Raw genomic sequence first — 19,416 nt, forward strand, 5'->3', positions numbered from 1 at the left:
ATCATTTACAAACTTTAAGGTTACTAATTCTGGGATGATACAGGATTATAAAAAAAAAGCCATTTCTTATGGTTAGATAAATTATTGCTACAATAATTTAAATGACCTGACTTCATACAGCCAGAAACTGTGCTTTAATTTTGTAGCAAAGATAAGAAAAGCAGGGAAAATATCACCTTTTGAATGATGTAGGGTAACACAAGCCCTGTGCATGCCCAAAGTTTATCTTTCCATTCGCTGACTTTTAAAAGCTCTGTAAATTCTAAAATTAGTTGAGAAACTCAACAAAATGTGTGCTGAGAGCCATTTTCCTAAGAGTGTGCCCTATTTCTGCCTTGAAAGACTCTTTATGCCGCCAGTGTTCACTTTGTGAAAAAGGATCTTATTTCATTCGCAACATGGAAAAAGATACTACAAAGGCTCCAGTATCTGGCTTGTCTTTTCATTTGTTCTCAAGCTTTGTTGGGTTTTGAGAGCTCAGCGGCCGTGTACTCGTGTTGGTGTGTTATCCTTACATTTGCATGGGTGTGTAATTGTTGAACTTAACAGTGTGTTCTTTCATTAGTGAGTGCTTACCTCCCTAGTCCCTCTCCTCATCTCTCTACATTAGCTCTGACAGTAATGACTTGCCAGGCCTAACCCCTTAACTGGGTTGATGCATAGTTGTGGGAAAGCCACTCTCGCTGGCTAGCCAAAATGGACGCATGCCATTTCAGTGTTTAATTTTTTCCCTCCGTACCCATTCCCTCAATCTCCTTTCCATTTGACCATTTCTTCCTTTGCTACAGACGTGTGTCAAATGTATGGCAATAATTGACTTAGCTTTCTAGTAATACATGACCTTGTGTATGTTCATTCATGTTTTTTTAAGTACAGCTCTCAACAGATAGAAGAACATCTGCGCTGCTTATATATACAGCTGAAAGCATCAAAAGGTATTTAAACAAACACTTAAGTTTGCATTCCATCTGAGCTACCGCAGATGTACAGTATTTTGTCAAGGGAAAGAATTTGTTCTAAAGTAATCCCTAAACACATGTGAGTCTGTCACTAGGTTTTTCCTGCAAATTCTAAAAGTAAATTCGGAGAGCCTAATCAAACAAATGAGAGTAAACATCACACAATAGTCAAGTCATTTGTTCACAAAGAAAAAACGATCCAACATTCAAGTCAATTTCATGATGCGAAATAGCTACATTTGTCTAGAGTGCAAGACTTTACTGTCTCACAATAAGGGTTAAAAGAATCTACCAAAACCTACGTCCTTACTCAGTTCCTACAAAGAAATTTCTTCTCTATCATTGATCATTTTGATGTTGGACTTCAAATTGTGTCATGTCTGTGGCACGGTGACACACATGTTAAGGTTTCGGCCAATTTTGCAGTGTCATGGCCATGATGGCCTCCAATTGCTGATTGAAATATAAATTCTGTAATAAATTCTCAAGAAAGCCGTTAGGACATCTGTCCATAAACCATTTATTAAAAGCATGGTAAAAGAACCAGGTCAAACTCCTGACATTAGTTCAATAGAAATGTTTTCTTAAGACCTGAGGTGAGAGGTTCATGTGAGGAAACAACCAATTTCCCAGAGTTGGATCTGTTATTTACAGGAGGAAATTTAGAAGATTCTCCAAGTTGGTCTGCAGAACTAACAAACAGTTATTGGAAATGTTTAGATGTCAATTACTATCTGCTTTTATATTTCTAAAAGTTGTGGTAAAATCTAACAATGTTTTAGGTTATATCACTGCATAGATATAAAGCATTACAATTTTCTATCTATGAGATTTTTTTATCAAAACATTTAGTAAGTAAGAAAATTAACAAGGGTGCATCCAGCCCTGTTGAAATGGCACTAAAATAAAATGAATTATTGTGTTATTTATACCTAAATTAGACTTTTAAAATGTATGTAAACACATTGGTCTGACCAAAACCGTACAAATTCAAGCTTCTTAAAACACACCCAGGTAATGCAGTGTGGGTTTGAATCACTCTTACATGTATGCCCGCAACTAGACTGAAATGGGCAGATGGTTCTGCACATGCTCCAAAGTATCACATTTTTGCATGTTTTTGAAAGAAAAGTAAACCAAGTGTACATATCAATACAACCAAATTCCTAATATTGCTCTTCCAATTCACATGTTTCTTTTATCAGATGACTAAATCCTTCCAGAATATGTAACTGAACATCAGAGCATCAAGACTATGTGTCAACTAGTAATTGCTTAAAGCATTTCCAGATTGTGGCTCTGATACAACTGTGATTTTACAACCACAATGTAATTTAAAAAGCAGTATCTCTCCAGTAAATTCAGCTATTCTTACATGTACGACAATCTCCCACAGAGACAGTTAAAAGCAGCAGAATGTTTTGAATGTGTCTCATACAGTCAACCGTGTGGCAGCGTCGTACATTCGGTTAATAACTTGATTTCACTTCTGTGCATGTATAAGAAAGCAAAGACGGATGTCGAATTAAAATGCAAAGTGCTCAGTGAGAGTTCAGTACAGGATTAAGTCAGAGTTTTGCTAAAGATTAGAGAAAGCACAAGGCTAAATTAGTTGAATAGGATACAGTGTGCCGATATGAGAAACATAACTATAGGGATATTCATAACTGCTCTGTGCTATCCAGAATTAACAAAACATGCGCTTTGGTCAAATCAAATTCAGTCAACTATAATGAATATGTGTAAAGAACTCAAAGGACTGTCATTTACGACACAGACCTTTTTTTCTTGTGCATGATAACTAACAACTAAGTTTGGCATCAATGAGAGGGGAATACGTTGCTATGTCAGCATGGATAAAGACAACAAAGAAACTTAAGAAGTATCAACTATATCAGACCTCCTGTCTGACATATGCTTCAAGATTCAATCACATTCATGAAGGACTTTTATCCTGTTAGGCTCTTTTGCCCTCACTGTTTCCATGAGTGGAAAAAATACACAAGTTCCGTTATGCGATTCCCGACTGGACAGCAGAGATAAGAGAGCCCAAATAAATCTCCATCCCTTAGAATGGGTTCCAGTGACAGTGGAAATAAAGAGGTTTTGGTTGACCAGGCAGATGACTAACGTCTCGGTGCTGTTCCCACCTCAGTGACTGGTAGACAAACCCAGGATTAGAGGGAGAGAGACCATATGTGCTGCGCACATGCATTCATGCAAACAAACGCCCACACACACACAGCATGGTGTGCCTTCATAAATCCATGCAGAAGATAAAAAACAGCACTCATTCAGCAATTTACAGAAACAGGTTTTTAAGCACACTGCTTGGTCATGTACATCACGCAACTGCACCAATCAAGTCATTATTCTCAGTCATGAAATTCAAACTTCAAATTGACATCATCAACCCACAATCCCACCGCCAACCACTAGAGTAGCTAAGCCACGAGGACATAATTGTTCATTGGCTTGCCACCTGCAAACATTGCTAATTATGTTAGCTGGAATTCACAACCAAGCTGGTACCACCACCTGGGCTGAACCCATCTCTCTAAGTCAGTGACCATTTTGCTCCTTCAGCACCCTTGCACCCCAGAAATTTATCAGACACGTTAGGCTTCTAAAAGGTTTGGTTAAAGCCAGAGGAGAGGAAGAAGAGAAGGAAAACAGAACAGGAAAGATGAAGGGAAGGCCAGAGCAGAAAGTGGAGAGATGTTATCAGAGATCAGAGATTCTGTCTTAGCTGTGGACCTTTCTGTGTTGTGAACTCTGGGCAGCCTGGCCTGAAATGATTCCAGTCCGTCTGTGACTGGAGGAAAGAAATCCAAGATGAGATAAAGTCACTGAGCGACTTCATAAAGCATACACCCGTTTCCTATACACTGAGAAGCAGCATGCTACAAGTTAGTCCTATAGATAATACAGTGGCTTCAGAAACAGGATAATCTGAGGTTTTTAGGAAAGATTTTCCAAGACTCAAATTCAAGTTAAACATTTGGCTTCTATATCCAGATTTAATTTAGCATTTAAATCCAAAAAAAACACTGATAATAAATAAATAAATGGCCTTTGATTTATGAGATCATTGAAGAATGTCCGTTTTGCGTCTGTACTGCATAGTGACACTGCAACCATCACTGACCGGTGGCTGCAAATTACCTGTTTAGTGCCAAAGAAAGCTGCTGTCTGATGCAAAAGTTATGTGGAGTAAAAAATCATGATATAGGATTTGCTCAACTAGCAATTAATTTGGTTTTAGTAAATTGTAAATTAATTAAGTTTTAGTTGTCTTATATGACAAAACTTAGCTCTTCTTTGTGTAGCTGTTAGCTTAGGTACTTTATCAGAACCCCTCCATGCTTCTTCAAACTGAGACCACTATCTACCCTAGGTGGGACACCGACTACATACAAGTACTCCATACAACCCAGCTTGAAAAAGAAAAAGATAGAGAATAGAGAATATCCCATTAGGCTCCATAATCCCAAAAATGGAGTAAACCACTTTGGGTAAAACAATGCAAAAGATTCAATCTCAAAATGAGTTTATCCACTGAATCAAATGTTAATCCTAAAAACAAAGGCTGACATCTGTTCTCCCCAAATGTCAGACACAACAGTATCAGCAGTCCTTAAAAGTATGCACTGAGCTAAACTAGCCTTAACTGAAACATCCCATTACAGCAGGAGACATAAAACATTAAAACGACCCCATTTCCTCTAATATGTGGTTTTGTAGTAAGACCTATGAGGTGGCTGCGCAAAGCTCTACAGATGTAATGCAAACACCATGGACCCAAGAGAGGCCCAATCATCATTAATGTGGTTGTTCTAATTAAATCACCAGTGCATTCTGCTAAGCCAGCTGCCGGTTATACTATAGCCTCCCTGGTAGCTTGTCTAGTAGCGTCTCTTTAACCATCAGTCAAGGTCCAAAATGACTGTGAGCCTGTCAATGTCAGGTCCTCACAGAACAAGTTTACTTGGACATTTTTATGGCTAGTCCCCCAGCGAGAGTGCTGTGGTATGCTTTACTCAAGTACAGATATGCCCAGATGGACATTCAAGCTGCTCTATTTACATGCCTGACACAAATCATATGTGATACATTTTGTTTTGATTTTGGGATTAAATACTGCAATGATATGCTAATATTATGTAGTACTGTGCCTATTATTAGAGTTTACCACAACAAAAATAAAGGGCAGGCTCAAGCACTACTTGATCTTCGAAAGCATATACCAGTTTGAGAGCATCTCTTCCTTTCACTCCGATTTGCATAGTATTGCTGCTGGCTGTTGATTTTCCCTTGAGGATAATGTGGTGCCAGTTATGCGAATGCTGCACCCCGGAGAATGGCCCTTATCTTCAATGGCTCTGCAAAACTCCAGCTGTCTTTTAATTGGCTGCCAGGGTGGGTGAACAACAAGTACCTCCAAGCAGTGCTCTGTTTGGTGATGGAGAAGCAGTAATGTGTGGCACGTGTCCAGGAACTCAGAGGGCCTGCCTGGGTCAATAGAAACAATGGCTTTGGCTCTAGTTTTCAAACTTCTTCTCTTCTTCTTCTCTCTATATCTGATTTGTTCTCTTTGCCCAAACTGATTTTGTGGGCTATTGAGTACAATAAACATACATTATTTATATATTTGGATTATGGCTATCCAACAATATGTTTGAGAGGATAAGGACTGCAATTAAGTTGCACCAATATAGAATTTCAGGGCATGCAGCAATAACTGATAACTTTTCTATTTTTGTGGTAAATATCAATATGATAATGAATAATAGCGTTGAAAATCTCCTTGTTTTCCAAACTTGTTTTATTTACAGTGTAATTAAAGGCTGTCAAAAAAAATCATTCTGAATTCAGATACAAATTGATAGTTTGATATCCTTATAAATGCTTTTTTTCAGTATTGTTGATGCAAAAAGCACTGTCTTCTCCACCTTTAGATGAGTTCACGGAGCACCATCTTAGACAAACAGACTCATCAAAAGGTAGAACTCATGTTGACTTCATAATACTAAGCAGATGCAGCACTGCATCCTGGAAATATGCACCAAGGTCTCCGATGTATCTGACTCGCAGAAACAACATAATATCTCTGCAGCTCACAGAAAGGGACTGTGATGTATCAACGCTTAAGTCAACATGCAATATAACACATTGTTATTCAATTATTGTTTTAAAAATACCAGTTTGATTTAATGATTATTTTTCTTTTAAGGTTATACTTTACTTTGTCATATCCCTTTAAATCAAAGCAGTATTTTGTACATTATTCATGATCAAATCATTTATTCATCAGTAATGCAGTCAAGATGGCAAAAAAAAAAACAGTTAAATGTTGCATTGTAGTCGATGTTGGTGGTGCTTGTTTTTCTGCTGGTGGTCCTATTTTTAAAAAAAACCTTCCAACTATAAAATGTTAATCTTGAGACCTGTATATCAAAAAAACTTTCTATGCACCTTAATTGGACATTTTTTTCCTCTGTGGTATTGAAAATACCATCAAGCATTGAGGACCAAAATCATTTGTGGAACAAAATTTGAATTATCAACAATTTTTTTTTGCCCCTTAGCGCTAATTTTTGAGAAGATAGTCACTAAATGACTCTTATATTTCTGTACCTGATGTCTTTGAAGAAACTGCTTCATTTGATAAAACCCTATTAGTTCACTTCAAGGGATGCAGCTGATTTGTTACAGTTCTTCCACACTGAGGTCTAGCTCATGAAGATCTGATGGAATAGTCATCCTTTTTTTCCTTGAGGAACTGTCCTTAAGGCCTGGATGGAGGCACCGATCCACCCTGGCACTTGCTTCACCGTCAAACGACCAAACTGAAATGCCACTTTAACTTTCCGCGAGTGCTTGGGACTGCCGGAGCAGCTTTATCCCTCTGCTACAGCTGCAAGTTTCATACAGAACGGTGTCAGAAAGGCTATTCTCCCTCCATGTCACATTTGAATCTTATTCACCTGTCTACTTTAATTTGTTATTCCTGTGCTAGGTGGGTGGGAGCCAGTATTCACTCAAGGGATACCATAGACAAATCATTATACTACTGCCCTAAGTCAGACACAACCACACACATACTCTCTCTTTCAGGCCGAGGCAAATGTGTGCTTCAACTCCATGTGCACTTAGAGACACACCATCGTAAGGTAAGGTAGCCAATTTCAGAAGGCTTGACACCTACAACCACTTTCGCCTTTCACTATATCTGCCTCTCCCACTTTATTCCCCATTCTGTCGATCGCTTGCTCACTTCAGCTGCTACACCTGTAAAGCCACAGAGTGAAATTCATTCGCAGTGAGGAAAGGACCATTTGCAGGTCTGGAGAGAAGATCCTGTCCTGGTTACACTCTGCCCTTGAGAGAGATTGTCAATCACTTCTGTAAGCAATATATCAACCATGATGCAGCCTAGAGTTTTTGGATCTCGAAGATTACTGGATAACGAGCAAAGACTGGTACTGTCAGTTTTGCATGAATGATTTCTTTAACTGTCACCTGACCAAAGGCCCTACTAAGTCTATTTCATCTAAGCAAATTTAACAGTCATGTATTTTCTCATTTCTATCTGTGAAGATTTAATGTTGGCTCTCCTGTGTCTCTAAAATGAAGTGACAATCATAACATAAGAACATATGTTCAAGCCTCTATAAAGGTTTCTATTTGGCACTCAACGCCCTTAAATAGACTTTCCCCTTGCTTCAGTCTGTGCAGCATATTGCAACATATGGCAGGTTTACGATGACTGTCCAGTCGCAGCCACCAGCCAATATCAATCAGTTTAGAAGTGAGGACATGCCATCTGTCAAAAATCTGATCACTGGTGCACAACTATAAGCTTTAGTGCCATAACTGATAAAACACACAAACTCGGTATGAACATAAAACATGAAAAATATCTGCAGGGAGATGGCAATGGGATTGACAAAAGCACCTTGAACATGTTTTAAAGCTGGAAGGAAAACGATGGCAACATACACAGCTTACAACTTTTACCCTTATCACTGAGAAAATCAGATCTTCAAAATGTTTGAGATGTATGTGTTGTTTGTGGAGTAAATTACAAATCTGTTTATTGAGGGAAATCGCTATGTAGAACAAACTGTGTTTTGCCTCAAAGATTCTGAGCATCGAGATTAGGAAAAAAGGGAATTATACTTGTGCCTTCATTGTTCTGGTTCAGCATAACAATACATAAGATATTGTCCTTTTACTCAAATGAAAATATACTGTTTGCCAGAACTGCATGAACAGAACAGCATTTCATCCTGCTTTCATTTTACTACCTGGCTGAAAAAAGCATAGTTACTATCAGGTCTAGCCAGTAATGAAACCTCCACCATCTCAACCGTGGGCTCAGAGCTATGGACATCAACTAGCATTTTGGCCAAGCTGCAAAATGTCCGTAAAAGAATTACATCCCATCTGTTCTGGTGTTTATAATTAGTGATAAAAACTGAAGCGGGTAAATTAATCTAATTCGGCAGAACAGCAGTAACAGAGTCTAACGGCCAAGCATAGTGACAAGGGTATTATACAATTTCTACAGAGTCCATGATAATTATCACACACAGACACTTTCTGGAAAGATGGAAATAGAACACAGTATGACACATCACAAACAGGGAGAAGAGAAGCTTTTAAAAAAACAAAAAACACTTGGTCTCTCTCTCATTTTCACACAAACATCTGCACATTCACACATGCACAATCCTGCGACAACCCACACACCAAGACGTTTTTGTTTTTTACTTGGAAAAAACTTGGTTACTGGGAAACAGTTTTTAAACTAGTTAGGATTTCACTGAAACTGTTCAGAGGTAAACATATTAAACTCATATTTTAGAGATCAAAAACAGACAGAAAAAAAACGGAGGACATATTAACCTTAAATTAATCGGGTGTCCAATTAAACTACACTGAAAGAATACGCTCGTTTCTCTATAAGTGCTGGATGTGTTTTATAAGATTATTATTATCACCTTTATTTAACCAGGAAGATCCTATTGAGATTAAGAACCTCTTTTTTTAAGGGAGACCTGGCCAAGATAGGCAGCAGCAAATACAAAACACAGTTAAGCTGGGCATACACTGTGCGATTTTTTCAATCGCGGTATTCAGCTGCTGCTCATACTGTACGAGTGAATCGCGAGGGTTAAAACGTCACAGCTCACGATTCCTGTTCTCACACTGTACGATCCGATGGTCTGATGCGATCTGGCTGCTCACACTACACGACACGTCAGACTCGGTCGCCGGTCGCTGCCATGCTGTTCTGTTGTCTTCTTCTTCTTCTGTTGACAATTTTCTCTTCCGTACCTATGTTTGCGCATGCGTAGTGTGACAGGATGAGGTAAATCGGCTCGTGCAACTGCTTCAACTGTGCGAGAGCCTCATGAGGGGCGACCAGGATTTCAAACAAGTTTGATTTTCATCCGATCGATCGGGAGGTGGTCGGGAGGGCTTAATCGTTTGTCGTTACCCCATGTATACTACACGATGCGAGACGCACGATTGAGCCAAAACTCGGCCCGATCTCCAAAATAGTCGCACGAGTGAAAATCTTGTCGATATCGGGCCAAAAATCGCACAGTGTATGCCCAGCTTTAGAAATTACACAGATAAAAACACAAACAAGTGAAAGAAAAAGTATTGAATTTACAAGCAGATTACGAAAAACAAGTACATGTAGTGGAGTCGGCCTCAAGTGTTCTCAGTTTGGATTTGAAGGCACTCAAAGAGATTAACCCTGTTAGTTTCCAGTCATTCTGCAACATATTCCATGCTCGAGGTGCAGAATAGCCAAATGCCTTTTTACCCAATTCAGTACGGCCATTTGGAACAGAAAGCAACACCTAGTCTTGAGAACGGAAGTAGTAAGGACCAGCACCTCTCTGTACAATTAAGGAACAAATATAGGAAGGCAGTAGACCAAGTAATGCCTTATATATAAAAGTATACCACACCGGACGCGTTGCGAATAATCGCACCGCGTTAAGGCTCTAGCATGGTTGCCGCGTCTGTTCGCGCGAGCGGTGTTGATGACGTCACGAGTTCGTGCCCGCCATATATAGTGGCGCAAGTCGTTGCGCCAGTAGTTGCAATTTTCTCCGTCACAGAGGTGGCGCTGCTACATGAAGGTTACGGCTACTCTACAACCACGTAAGTGGAGAAGAAAACAATGAAGAGCAGGAACACTGTCATTAATGATACTGCTGCAGTATTCTGATAATTTTAATTTTTTAATTCAGTTAAAAGAGGTGATGGTCTGAAGCCCCCGGCATCACCACTTTTTGAGTCTCTGCCCTCTTCTTTGCCTTCTGTCCCGTAGCTTCTTCCACACATTCTTACAGAACTCTCCCTCTTTCCCCAAAGTTCTGCCAATCTCTGTGCACCAGTTTTGGGAGTTTACGTGCTCCCTGTGCTGTTTCACTGCAGTTTCGTACAACTGCCTGTACAAACGCACCTCCTGACTGAGCCTGGTGTCACAACGATCCATCCGGTTTTTCGTTGGTGGCGCCGTCAAGTTACAAAAATCGACTGGTGCACGACAACGCGCTGCGCCGTCTTTTCAAGGGAAGCGCCAGGCCTGAAACGTCATTTTGACGTCACGGTCCGCCACCGCCGTGACAGACGCGTCAACCATGCTAGCGCCTTTACTCGCACGAGTGTTGCCGCGGGTGTAATTGAATTTACTCACACTATTCGCGCGAGTAATAAACGAGCAAATAGCTCAAGGGGCTATCCATTTCATTCTCTCATCAACCATGGCTGATATAAGTACCATCGCGTCCTTGTACCTGCTGTGGCAGTCCGAGATTCGTCTGAAACGCACATGTCGTCGTGTCTGGGTCAGTGACATCATCCGGAGGTGCACTCAGCTCGGATAATTTCACTGCCTTCTCCAGGAGTTGCGTCTGGATGACGGCCGCTTCCAGCGGTATTTCAGGCTCACCAGGACCCAGTTTGATGACCTGCTCGGGAGGATCGGTGCCGTGATCTCTCGGCAGGACACCAGGCGCTCCGCAGCTCCATTTCAGCTGCGGAGCGCCTGGTGTCCTGCCACTGTCACTGTCGTCCAGAATCTCAACGCTGATAGGCTGTCTGACACGAATATTTTGCCAAAGTTGGATTTTCTGAACTCGCGCGGATTCGCATCTTTTCACTCGCGCAGCGGCATTCGCCTCATCGCGCCCGCGTCTATTCGCGTCTTTGCATTGACTTTGTATGTAATCACGTCGCGCGAACGATTCACACCGCGTCCGGTGTGAACGCACCGTAAGTCTTCGGGTGGCCAGAGCAGCCCATCCAACTTGAGTGTATAACTCACAGTGGTGTGTCAATGGTTTACAGTTAGTAATGAACCTCAGAGAGCCATGAGTCAACCATATAAAGACATTTAGCAGAAGCATTCATATCTGAAAGATCTCCATAATCCAACACAGGTAAAAAGGTAGCAGCGACAAGTTGTTTTTTTTACATTAAAAGCAAACCACATCTTATTTCAAAAATAAAAACCCAGTTTTAACCTCTTCTTAACCGCTTCTTCACAAGTTTCTCTGTGTGCGGCTTGAAAGCAAGGGAGTCATCAATTAAGACATCCAAGTATTTATACTCGTGAACAACCTCTATTTCATTTCCCTCCAGGGTGGTCGGTGATGGGGTAATTTGGGGTCTCTTCCTTGATTTAGAGAGCAGCATAAGCTTGGTCTTGTCAGCATTGAGGACAAGTTGCAGCTGAAGTAATGAGTGCTGGACAACAACAACGGCTTTCTGCAGGGATTCAATGGCCTGAACAAGAGTTGATCCGCAGCAGTAAATAATTGTGTCATCTGCATAGAAATGCAAATTAGCATCCGTCACATTTATACCCAGATCATTGATATAAATAATAAATAAAAGGGGACCTAACACAGAACCCTGCGGTATCCCTTTGTGTACAGTAACATTGTCAGAACACAAGCCATCATATTTAAGGCATGAGTCCTATTACTAAGATAGTTGGTGAAGTAAGTAACTGCTTGCTCCGAGAGTCCTGATTGCAAGCGTCTAAATTTTAAAATATTGTGGTCGACCATATCAAACGCTTTTGACAAATAAATAAAAAGTGATGCACAATGTGAAAGAAAGAAAGAACCTTTGCCAGCACTGATAGATTCAATATTGGTCTATAATTAGTTAAATTGGCTGGGTCACCCCCATTTAATAAAGGGAGAACATAAGCTGATATCCATACGGAGGGAATTTAATTTTTCTCCACTGTAAGATTAAATAGGAATGCCAAAGGTTCTGCTACAAAATCAGCTTCCAGTTTCAGAAAATAAGGATCAATTAAATCAGGTCCAGAGGATTTTCTGGGATCTAAATCTCTAAGGGCTTTATGGACTTCTTATACCACTATACATTGGAAAGTCGGTGGGGGATCTCTCGGGACAGATCCCACAGTCACAGTTTTCCTGTTTTCCTTGCCTTAGCCCAAGCCAGGTTACGCTCATAAATATTTTCTGCCAGCTCTGGAGAGAACCAAGGGTTTTCTCGCCCTTTTACCCTAAATTTCCTGATAGGGGCATGCTTGTTTACAATTAGCATAAAACCACCCCTAAAGAATGTCCAAGCTAACTCTACATCAGGGATCAGACCTATTTTTTTCCCATCAAAATTAGACAAATCGTGATGATAGGCTTGCTCAATAAAAAGTTTAAGGTTTCTCTTATAAATGATGCAAGACTTTAATTTAGGCATCTTAGTGTTTCTAATAGCAGCAACAACACAGTGGTCACTTAAGTCATTGCAGAACACAACCAAAGAGGAGAATTTACTAGGAACATTCGTCAAAATTAAATCAAGGCAAGACAAGGCGATTTTATTTGTAGAGCACAATTCGTACACAAGGTAATTCAAAGTGCGATCAATCAAGGTGGACTTCTCAGGGCTTTTAAGATTTGGCCAAGTGGGTGAATTGACCAACTGGATGAAATAAATAGAATCACAAAAATATTCAAAATCATCAGAAACTGACTTAAGCCAATTCCAATTCAAATCATCAGCTAAAACAAGTTCACTGTAATTCAGTCTTTGTAATTCAGATTGTAATGCTTCCTTGGAGGCAGGTGGAGGCCTTTAACACCCAACAGTTATACAAAGCCCCTTTGTGATTTCCACATTCAATGCCAAAAATCCCAGGTGTTTGCAGATGAATTCAGACAGAACTAGGCAAGCATTAAATTTTGATTTGATATAGATAGCAATACCGCCACCTTTCTTTGGCCTGTCAGTTCGAAAAATATTGCAACCAACCATATTAATATCTTCATCAGCAACAGATTTGGACAGCCAAGTTTCTGAAATTACAATAATATCAGCATCTATTGATTTAGCCCAAATCCTAACCCTGTCCATCTTGGTTAATAAGCTGCGCACATTAAGTTGAACAATTTTAAGACCAGATAAAGATTCAAAATCAGATGGTGTCTGGATACACTGCAGCTCAGGGCCAGGGTTAGGTTGCACATTACCAGATAAAAGTAATAATAAGAGAATCAACAATCTCTGCTTAGTTTCATTACATGCTGAAACCAAGCAGGATCTCTCACAGGACAAGAGGTATTTATGCAGGGGTAAGTCTCTGGGCAGGTCAGATGATAAGTTCATGTACTGTGCCAAATGGAGTGGTGATTGTACAGGTTGTACAGCAGTCATAGTGTGAGTGCATCTGTGAGAAATATCCAGCAGGATGAACACATTGTCAGATGTACTCACCCAGGAATGATCACTTGCTCCGAAGTCCCACACGGACGATAAACAAAGAAGACTCAATAGAAACGCCATAACTCCACAACTATCAACACTTAAAGATGTAAAAAGAAGTAGTCAGTGTGGTGTGGATGGCTTCTGCTCCAGCAGACAGTACAGGCCTCAGTGTGGAGTTCAGTAGCCTCATCAGACAGCACAGGCCTCGGTGTGGAGTGAGTAGCCTCATCAGACAGCACAGGCCTCGGTGTGGAGTGAGTAGCCTCAGCAGACAGCACAGGCCTCGGTGTGGAGTGAGTAGCCTCAGCAGACAGCACAGGCCTCGGTGTGGAGTGAGTAGCCTCAGCAGACAGCACAGGCCTCGGTGTGGAGTAAGTAGTCTCAGCAGACAGCACAGGCCTCGATGTGGAGTGAGTAGCCTCAGCAGACAGCACAGGCCTCAGTGGGGTGTGGATGGCTTCTGTTCCAGCAGACAGTGTAGGCCTCAGGCTTCAGTATGGTGTAGATTCAACACACAGCACAAGCCAGTAGCTATAGCCAATGTAGCTGACTTGCTGCTGCAGTTCCAGGCTTGACGCACACGACAGTGCAGCAGGAGATGGGACTCTGTATAGCTGTAACAGTTCTAGGTTGAAAGCAAACCTCACTGCAGCATAACAATGAGATCCTGGAATTAGTTATAGCCAGAGGACTGCCCACAGTCTCAAAAACATTTAAAATGCTTAAAGTAAATTCACAAAAAGCACTACGGTCAGTTAAAAATAATTAAGACAAACAGACACTGAGCAGATAGACACTGAACAGACAATGGACATGCTGCCATCTTGGAATGAAGACGTTAATGTTACTTTCTCATCTTGTTTTCTGTACATTACATTACATTACAGTAATTTTGCAGACACTTTTATCCAAAGCAACTTACAATAAGTGTGTTCCACATCGGTAGGCAAAAGAACTTCAGGTCACAAGAAATGAGGTTGGCCCACCGAATTGCAGCTATAACAGCTTCAACTCCTCTGGGCAAGCTTTCCACAAGGTTTAGGAGTGTGTTAATGGGAATTTTTGACCATTCTTCCAGAAGCGCATTTGTCAGGTCAGACACTGATGTTGGACGAGAAGGCCTGAGTCACAGTCTCCGCTCTAATTCATCCCAAAGGTGTTCTATCAGGTCGAGGTCAGGACTCTGTGCAGGACAGTCAAGTTCTTCCACACCAAACTCGCTCATCAATGTTTTTATGGATCTTGCTTTGTGCACTGGTGCGCAGTCATGTTGGAACAGGAAGGGGCCATCCCCAAACTGTTTCCACAAAGTTGGGAATATGAAATTGTCCAAAATCTCTTGGTATGCTGAAGCATTTAGAGTTCCTTTCACTGGAACTAAGGGGCCAAGCCCAGCTTTTGAGAAACAAGCCCACACCATAATCCCCCCTCCACCAAACTTTACACTTGGCACAATGCAGTCAGACAACCGTTCTCCTGGCAATGTCGGATCTCTGCGCCCTATGCGCCTCAGCATCCGCTGACATTGCTATGTCAGTTTAGGTGGCCTACCACTTCGTGGCTGAGTTGCAGTCGTTCCCAGTCGCTTACATTTTGTTATAATACCACTGACTGCTGACTGTGGAATATTTTGTAGGGAGGAAATGTCACGACCAGCACAGGTGACATCCTGTCACGGCACCACACTGGAATTCACTGAGCTCCTGAGAGCAACCCATTCTTTCACAAATGTTTGTAGAAGCAGTCTGCATGCGGAGGTGCTTGAATTTATACACCTGTGGCCATGGAAGTGATTGGAATACCTGAATTTAATTATATGGATGGGTGAGTGAATAATTTTGGGAATTACAGGTAGAGCGAGAGAGAGGGGCCTGCTCTCTTGATACAATCCGTGGGGCTAATTTCTTAAAAAAACCCGCTCTGACTGGCTGGCTCTCTGGTTTCTCTGACTCTCTGTCCAGGGTGGAGGGTGGCCCAAAGCAGCCTGTCTTTCACTTGCTGATCCCACATCTTAAGTGTGGAAGTTGGTAGTACGTATAGAACAAAGATAACACATTAGAAAAATAAATTTACCAGCTGATCGTTGTGCCCACATGTACTCATAATGTCTTCCAGATAAATGGTTGAAATAGCATTAGTGTTCATTAATCATGCGATTATTATCTTACTGCTGTCTGATCATCACATTATGAGTAAAACAAAGCTAGTCTTACACAGTTGGAGGACACAAAGAACTGCTGGGAGGAGATGTGGGCGGTGATATATTAGCATATTCATAGATCCCCATTCATTGAATGATGAGAAAAACTGGAGAGCCAAACGCTAGAAATATTAGGGACAGAGGTTTTCTTCTTTTTCTGCTTCTAAAATACAATTTTCAGGAACACAGATGAGTTCTCAGATGATTAATACCTCCTGGAGTAGGACTTTATGTTTGACTCGGAATGTTTGAAGTGGTAGTGAGAATTTTAATTAACAAACTAAAGAACCAGTTCAAGCAAACATTATTTTGTGGATTTTTAAAGTGCATCATTTTTGCTTCAGACTATCAACAGGCTGGGTCTGCATAACACGTCCATGGGGTGTGTTGCAACACACTTCTGTTTTTTTTGACAAGGTAAAGAACAGACTGATGTAGAAAAGCTACAACACAAGCTTAATAGGCTATGAAATGTTTGAGGTATGAGTTGCCTTAGATGCTGAAAGTTCCCTTCTGTCATGGCCCCCGTCTGAGTTTCTTTTAGTCCAGCTCAGCCATGAGAATCTATTTTTGTTTTTTTTCTAACTTAGCCCCCCCCCCAACCCCAAAAGAAAATAAAAATAATTAAATGACCCCGCTGTCTACTTTCATTATCTCTGTGACATAATTTCTCCTATTCTATAAAAACATTTACAAATAGAAAAAAATCTTCTTAACACATACCACACAATTTCTATTCTTTTTTAGTCTCAATCATAGATGAAATGATCCAATCAAAACGTTAATTTACTCCTAATGTTGTCTTCTACTGCCAGGGAAGGGTAGGTATCCATTACTACTTTAAAAATGACATAATGAGAGCAATATAAGGAGATGGCCACCCCTAATGAACCCCCCCGAGTCAGTGATGCAAGCAGTTCATAATAAAATTGTTCATCAAAATGTATATTGGTTTACACTGTGCAGCACACCAAACAAATATGTCTAAATATGCTTACATATGTAGTCCCCCCCCCCCATGTTGTGGCAGAGCTGGAGGAGATGTGCCCTATGTTTAATGAGTCGTGCCTGAGGTGTAAATAAAACATTCTCTGTCTCATGCTGCTGAACTTTCATGGCTTCATTTAATCCTTATACTCACCTCCCCATGCTCTTATAGCCCCTTATCATGGTGAAAAGGGGATACTACTCTCTCTCTCATCATCAATCATCGCAGCCCATGCACCGTCACCCTGCAGGCAGAGGTGCTATACAGAGTGCTATTGTTTTGTTCTGTTTTCTTTGCTGTATTTCATTGGCTCTATTTTTGGTATCAAAGGTTTTGTGGCTTGGCACACATAAAAGCTCAACAGAGATGTAGATTAATGTTTGAGTGATTCAGAAACTCTAGCAAATGTTTCAAAGGCAAATGGTATGGTTTTGCCTTTCAAACTCTCAAAACAAGGACATCTAACTTCTGGTTATGAAGGGCACATTTATGAATGATCAGCTTGGGAAATCACGAGACCACTCACAAATCAGGTTTAGGATTTTTTTGTTTCATTTGTAAGTATCAACAGAGAGTGGGAACAGTAATGCCAGACTCAGACTACATGAGTATTAAAATCCATCATGACCTCAATCTACCTGACCTTATTAAGTTAAAAGAAGTCTGGGGAAGGAAAAAAATAAGTTGTTTGGGGAAAAAGTTTTTCAGTGAGACACGGAGGTGAGTTTTTTACAGTCGGTTTCAGTGTTCATCAAAAGTAGCTAATGTGTACCCTAGGGGCTAGAATATTTACAGTTGCTTGGCAACTGCTTGTCAGGCATCATAAGCATCCGAATTGGAACTCCTAAGTGTCAAACATGCTTTATATCATCGGATCCCCGGTGAGTTTATAAGAAGTTTAGGAGGTTTATGACTAGATCTGCAAACCCCTCATATGATCAAATAATGTTTGCCAGACATCAGTACAGACCAAAGTTGTGGACCAGAAATTTCCTCATAATATCTTGTGAGGGGAATTGGGGTAAAATTGTACCAAAACTGCTGTAGGCTGTACATTTCATAAGACATGCAGGCCTGCAGTAGATATTAATTTGTGCATGTTAAATGTAACAAAAGCATCATCATTTATAGCACATATTCTCTTTTGTATGGTAAAAGCTCTGATAAGCAAATAACCATATGGATGCACTACATAGTCCTGCAAAGAATACAATAGAGTATAATAAAAGTTACCTTTAATAGTGGAGGGTCTTGACCCAACCTTGTAAAGTGTTTAGTAAAATATATGTTTTTGTTTATTGCTATGTAGACAAAACTGGCAAAAGGTCCAGCACAGACACACAGCTGGAAAGTGCTGAGGACAAACTTACATCCTCAAAGCCAAAAAAATAGGACTACCACACCAGACAGACAACCTCAAAGCAACAACAAAGGACAGAATGTGTCATGAAACCTATTCCATCCAAAATATTGTCACACACAAAGCAATAATCATCTCCAGTAAATCATGATGGCATCACATTGTGCAGCTTGAAACCAAACAAATCATTCAGCCTCCTTTTGAACAAGGTCAGAGTTGGATTGGATAACAAGTTCCTGCCTTTGTCATTGTTATGCCAAAAATAGGATGGAATCATGACATCATCGGCAGAATGGGTTAGTATGGAACGTACAAATTGATCTTGTCCTCCTCAAAGTAGCCTGTGCACAACGAGGGCAGTTTTAAATACACGTGGCCAATGCATATAAAAAATTCTGTGCACTGCAACAACTTTAAAAACACTCAGTTTTCTTTTATAAGCTAAAGGGAGATCTGAAAATTCTATTTCCAAACAAAAAAACTCCAGCTGATATTCGAACCGGGAACCTTCTTGCTGTGCGGCAACGGCGTGGAACCACCTCGCCACTATTCTGTCCTGAAATATGAAGTCGTTAAAATGCTGTCAGCCAAATTCGCTTTAATCAATTCATACTTTATACTTTGTTCAAAATGAAGTAAATACTGACAAACTAGAAATGTTACAAGCAGGGTTACACCGGCTATTGATCATTTGTATCCAGTTGTCTCTGAGACTAAGGACTGACATCTTTCTGTAACACAGGAGGAAACCTGAGCACCCAGTGAGACACCTGTGAACAAGTTCTGAGGGAATGTGCCCCACATAAACTTTAGTTTGACATGAATATGCTATACTTATTTCTTTACAGAGAACCGTTTAATGATCCTGCGACCTGACCCAGATCAGATGGTCTATTCTTAGAGGCATCCTGCATACAAAACCAGTGATGATCTTCTGGCTTGGATCTGTGGAGAGATGTGGTAGCTTTGTGTTAAAAAAATCCAGTACATAGGACATGCCTGGAAAGAGTGTGAGAGGCATGAAATCCAAATGTTACTGTTCCTGTTACAGTGAACAGACATGGCCTACCAGTCATCTCTGTCTCACAAAGATTAATGGCTTGTCTCACAGGTTGGGTTCCCATTACATAGTTTG

This window comes from Odontesthes bonariensis, chromosome 6 (genome assembly GCF_027942865.1).
Source record: "Odontesthes bonariensis isolate fOdoBon6 chromosome 6, fOdoBon6.hap1, whole genome shotgun sequence".
Lineage (NCBI taxonomy): Eukaryota > Metazoa > Chordata > Actinopteri > Atheriniformes > Atherinopsidae > Odontesthes > Odontesthes bonariensis.